Here is a 6,256-nt window from a genome sequence, read left to right as displayed (position 1 = left end):
CTCTTTCTATCTCTCAGGTAACATTTTATATTCTGGGTACAATTAATGGTATATGTTTTTATCATCTCATACATCTATTTTGTAACTATTTTAAGTGTAACCATAACCATATTGTCATTAAACCCTTTCAATTACAAATAATGTGCTAACTAGTTTTGATTTGGTATTGGCTTTGAAGTGCCACCAATGCAATACAATATTGTCACTCTACAGCAACACTCTCACATATTACGCTATTGTAACTGTGCTTATTTCCGTCGTTGGTATAAGTAGCAGTGGGTGGTAATAGACAAGAAATGGACAGTTTTCTACAATCTTGCTAATAACTTTTCTTTAGTCATTCGGCAGTCCTGCAGCCTGAACCCCTGTAGGAAATCCACCCTTACACCATCTTTACTTGTCAGGTTTAAAGTCTTTGTAAATATTTAAGAAATAAGATCAAGGTTTACTATTGAAATCTCACTCTCACTTTCTGTAGTAAGTGAACAGGTGTGTTTGAGACTTGATTTGTGGGTAAACTGTGGTTTCAACAGTAATGTAGTAACGTCTCGGTTACGGATGTAACCCTCGTTCCCTGAGTAGGGAACGGAGACGTTACGTCGGATGACGACGATTGGGGTTTCGCCTAGAAGCCTATCACCTTCGAGTATATAAAACGAGCCAATGGCAATGAAATGCCATGGGTCTGCGGAATTTGCATAGCGTATCTCCGCCCACCGCAGGGGGTATATAAGGAAGTACGCTGGCAACATGCAGATATGTCTTCGCTGAGGAGTCGAAACTGGACCCAGGCGTTTTTCAGCGACACATCGGAAGTGGCAGGAAGACGTAACGAGTTACGTCGGATGACGACGATTGGGGTTCCAGTCTAATCACGCCACCTCGGCTGTCATCCAGTGCCCTGCGTAAGTCTGAGCTCCCTGTTGTGGGACTAGCACGAACGAAGGAGTCCAACCTAACACAGGAATACCAAGGTACACTGGGAAGCATATCTCAGGAGAAATATGCAATTATGCCCAACCATTAAGGGGGGGACTTGAGAGACACATATGATCCAGAGGGATGCATATGGAGTATCACTGAGGTGTCCAGCTGCAGGTGGAATATTTAAACCCCAGGGGTGGCAAGGTGGCTTGCCAAGGGAAAGACACACGCTCAAAAGAGACTTACAGTGGAATACACATGTGGGGGTCACCCAGAGGGGGGACCATGCACATGGAGGCACCTAGTCAAGCGCAAAAGCTGCGTTATGGCAGATTGGCATAACTCAGGCGTTGACGTAACCAGTGCTGGAGGAAACTCAGAGCTTATCAGACTCACCTGAAAAGATAATCGCACGTATCCCGTCCGTGGAGAGGAATGGCGAGCAAGCGAAGACACCTGAGCAGAATCTAGTACCGGCTGGTTGAAGCGAGTACATGAGAAGAAACTGGCTCTACTCGGAGATTATAGAATCTCGCGAATGAGTTTGGTGTCGCCCAGCCTGCAGCTCTACAAATGTCTGTTAGCGAGGCGCCATGCGCTAGAGCCCAAGAGGAAGCCACACTACGAGTGGAGTGGGCTTTCACACCAAGGGGGCATTGACGACCTTGCTGCTGGTATGCCAAAGCAATGGTATCCACTATCCAGTGAGATAACCTTTGCTTTGAGAGAGCCTTTCCCTTCAGCTTCCCACCATAACAGACAAAGAGCTGGTCTGAGGTCCTGAAACACCGCGTTCTGTCTACGTAAGCACGAAGGGCGCGTACTGGGCAGAGCAGTGCCAAGGCTGGGTCTGCCTCCTCCAAGGGCAGCGCTTGCAGGTTCACCACCTGGTCTTCATAGACAGGAACTTAAGCTCTACTGATTGCAAAGGCTCAAATGGAGCACTCTGCAGGGCAGTTAGAACCACTGAGAGGTCCCAAGAGGGTACGAGGGGAGGACGAGGAGGATACAGTCTTCTCGCTCCCCTCAGGAACCTGATGATCAGGTCGTGCTTTCCCAGAGACTTACCATCAACTGCGTCGTGATGTGCGGCAATGGCGGCAACATACACTTTCAGGGTGGAGGGAGACAGCCTTCGCTCCAACCCTTCTTGCAGGAAGGAAAGCACGACACTGATGGGGCATTTCGTGGGTTCTTGATGTTTAGAAGAACACCAGTTGACGAAGAGGTTCCACTTCAACGCGTAGGCATGTCTCGTGGACGATGCTCTAGCGGAAGTGATGGTAGCCACCACCGCTGGTGGTAGGGTACTCAAACCTGCCCCGTCCCGTCCAGGAGCCACACGTGGAGGTTCCAAAGATCGGGACGAGGGTGCCAAAGGGTGCCCCGTCCCTGAGAAAGGAGGTCCTTCCTCAGAGGGATTGGCCAGGGAGGTGCTGTCGCGAGGAGTACTAGTTCGGAGAACCAGGTCCGGTTGTGCCAATACGGGGCAACCAATATGACCTGCTCCTCGTCCTCCCTGATCTTGCGCAAGGTCTGCGCAAGAAGGCTTACTGGGGGAAACGCGTACTTGCGTAGGCCCCGCGGCCAGCTGTGCGCCAGTGCATCCGTGCCGAGCGTACCCTCGGTCAGGGAATAGTACAGGTCGCAGTGGGACGAGTCGCGGGAGGCAAACAGGTCTACCTGTGCGTCCCCGAACTGATCCCAAATCAGCTGGACCGACTGGGGATGGAGTCTCCATTCTCCAGCGAGAGGCCGAAGCCGAGACAGCTCGTCGGCCGCCTGGTTCAGGTCTCCCGGGATATAAATGGCTCGAAGCGACCTCAGATGCTTCTGACTCCATATGAGGAGGTGGCGGGCGAGTTGCGACATACGGCGGGAGCGTAGACCACCTTGACGGTTGATGTACGCTACTGTCGCGGTATTGTCTGATCGGACTAGTACGTGCTGACCCTTGAGCAACGCCCGGAAGCGGTGCAGGGCGAGACGTACAGCCAGCAACTCGAGGCAATTGACATGCCAAAGGCGCTGGGGTCCTGTCCAGGAGCCCGCGGCAGCATGTCCATTGCACATGGCGCCCCAGCCCGTGGTGGAGGCATCTGTTGATACAACAACATGCCGGGAAACTCGTTCTAGGGGCACTCCGGCCCGTAGAAACTTGAGGTTCGTCCACGGGGTGAAGGTCTGACGGCAGGCTGGAGTCAGTGGGACTTGGAGCGTGCCGTGTTGCCATGCCCACCTCGGGTCTCGATCGCGAAGCCAAAGCTGAAGCGGTCTCATATGAAGCAATCCCAGCGGCGTTACTGCGGCTGCGGATGCCATATGCCCCAGGAGCCTCTGAAATAATTTCAGTGGAACCGCACTCTTGCCCTCGAATTGGCGAAGACAAGTCAGCAGTGACTGCGCGCGCTCGCTCGTAAGCTGCGCGCACATGGCGACCGAGTCGATCTCCATACCGAGAAAAGAGATCCTCTGCACGGGGCAGAGTTTGCTCTTCTCCCAGTTGACCCGAAGGCCCAGACGAGCTAGGTGCCGGAGCACTAGGTCCCTGTGTTCGCAAACCTGGTCTCGAGAGTGAGCTAGGATCAGCCAGTCGTCGAGATAGTTCAGGATGCGAACCCCGTGTTCCCGGAGGGGAACAAGGGCTGCCTCGACGACCTTCGTAAAGACGCGAGGAGACAGGGCTAGCCCGAAAGGGAGAACCGCGTACTGGTATGCCTGCCCCTCGAAAGCAAACCGTAGAAACGGTCTGTGTCGAGGTAAAATGGAGACATGGAAGTAGGCGTCCTTCAGGTCGATCGCTGCAAACCAATCCTGCGGCCGCACACACTGGAGGATGTGTTTGGCCGTTAGCATCTTGAACGGCAGCCTGTGAAGGGAGCGGTTCAAGACACGCAGGTCGAGGATTGGCCGTAACCCACCGGACTTCTTGGGTACAATGAAGTAAGGGCTGTAGAAGCCGGACTTCATCTCGGCTGGAGGGACAATCTCGATCGCACCCTTCGCCAGTAGGGTGGCGACCTCCGCTCTCATGACAGGGGCATTGCCACCGACCATAGTGAAGCGGACTCCCCTGAAGCGGAGAGGAGATCGCGCGAACTGAATCGCGTAGCCGAGCCTGATGGTTCTCGCGACCCAGCGGGACAGTCTGGGAAGCTCTAGCCAGGCCTCCAGAAAGTGCACCAGCGGGGTCATACGAACCACAGACGTACCGTCGGTGGGGCAGCGAGGCGGAATGACCGGCACCGGCGAGGGTGGCATAGCGGCCCTGTGCGGGGGCACGGTCATTAACCGCGTCCTGCCAGAGGAGGCCAGGGGAGGGCGCGCGTCCCACGGGGGCGTGCTCTGGCAGGGGTCTGGCGACAGAGGGGGATGAGAGGAGCGTGGCCCGTGGGCGGCGCGTGCTGTCATCCCGCACCTCTGGGACAGAGGAGGGCGGCAGTGGTGGGACCCGAGGGGACTGCGGCCCTCTGCGGCCCTCGGGCTCTGTTGGCTCAGGATTGGGGAATTCAATTCTGTCTTTAACCACATTAGGGTACTGCTCGTCGTTGGACGAGCAGCGGGGAGTGGAGAACAAAAGATTCTCCCCCGGCCCTCCACCGGGGGAAGGAGTGGCCCTGCTACCAGCTCCTGAACAGAAAAGAGTGCCAATCCTGAGCGGCCCGTCTCAGGAGCGCCGCTTGGCCTGGCGTTTAGCGGGCCGCGGGGCTGGAGAGGGCTGTGGCGCCTTCCTGCGGCTTCCTCCACGACGCGGCCCAGATGAAGGCTGCTGCTGGGGCCGTGCGGGAGGGGCGGGAGCCGCGGGAGGGCGCCCTCGGCGGCGAGCAGGCTGAGGATTCTGTGCCGACGGCTGAGCAGCGGAGCGTCGGGGCAGAATGTGCTTGATCGCCTCAGTCTGCTTCTGGGCGGTCGAGAACTGTTGGGCGAAGTCCTCGACCGCACTGCCGAAAAGGCCGGCCTGGGATATGGGAGCGTCGAGCAGACGAGTCCGCTCGGGCTCACGCATATCGGCCAGGTTCAGCCAGAGATGTCGCTCCTGGACCACAGCTGTGGACATCACCAGACCCAGAGAGCGCGGTCACCTTCGTCGCTCGGAGAGCGAGGTCGGTGGCGGCGCGCAGCTCATCGAAGAGCCCTGGGTCTGTCCTACCCTCGTGCATGTCACGGAGCATCTTGGCCTGGTAGACCTGCAAGATGGCCATGGCATGCAAAGAGGCAGCTGCCTGTCCCGCCGCTCTGTAAGACTTCGCCACCATAGTAGACGAAAATCTACAGGCTTTGGATGGGTGCTTAGGATCACCACGCGATGAAGCGCCTGTCGGACACAGCTGCATCGCGACAGAACGTTCAACCGGGGGAATCCCAGTGTACCCACAAGCATCAGCCTTATCGAGGGGAGGAAAGGCGGAGAAAGCCGACGGACGATCACGGGAAGACATGGGAGCCTTCCAGGACCGCGTGACTTCCTCATGCACTTCCGGGAAGAATGGAATTGGGGTTGGGCGGCGACGAGTGTCCGCGGCCGCTCCCAAAAACCAATCATCCAGCCGCGAGCGCACTGGATCGGGTGGCGGGGACCACTCGAGCCCAATGGCCGTGGCTGCCCGGGAAAGCATGGCAGTCAGCTCGGGATCAGACTCGGGCAATGCTGGCGCGCCCGAGGGCGGCAACACAGCCGAATCCTCACTTCCCGAGGACTCACGCCCACCTTGTGATGCAGCGATCGACATTGCATCCTCCTCTGGAGCTCCAAACGAAACACGCGGGGCCTCCGTAGAGGGACCAGCGGTCTCAGTTTGAACACTCGCGGGTACCGATGCTGAAGAGGGGCGTGTGGACCGTGGACGTGTCGGCGGTATGTCCCACACAGTCACCCTCAGGTCACCCCGGCCACCAGCCAAAGTACTAGCTCTCGGGGAGTCAGTAGATTGGGGTGTGGGTAGGGGGACTCTCGCTCTGGTGAGCTCATTGAGTCTCGACCGCAGCATGGAGATGGTCATGTTCCCGCAGTGAGAACATGAGTCATCCACAAACGCTGCTCTAGCGTGATCAACACCCAAACACGCTAAGCAGAGATTGTGCCCATCAGAAAAGAATACATCGCGACCGCAACCAGAAGTGCACGGGCGAGGCATCTTTAAAAAGACGTGCCACGTGCAATGCTCTTTTTGTGAGAGGAAAAAACTCCGCGGATGCTGAAGCGAACAGGGAGAAATCACACTATCTGTCAGATCACTGACCAGATCAGCAGGGTAGTGTGCACTTGCTGAAATCGCCGTCACACCAACACCGGAGAGTTCGCTCGTCTCGAAGGGATGAGAAGAATAACTCA

This window comes from Abramis brama (genome assembly GCF_963993115.1).
Source record: "Abramis brama genome assembly, chromosome: 2".
Lineage (NCBI taxonomy): Eukaryota > Metazoa > Chordata > Actinopteri > Cypriniformes > Leuciscidae > Abramis > Abramis brama.
The sequence above is the reverse complement of the archived record's forward strand: the minus strand, read 5'-3'. Positions refer to the sequence as shown.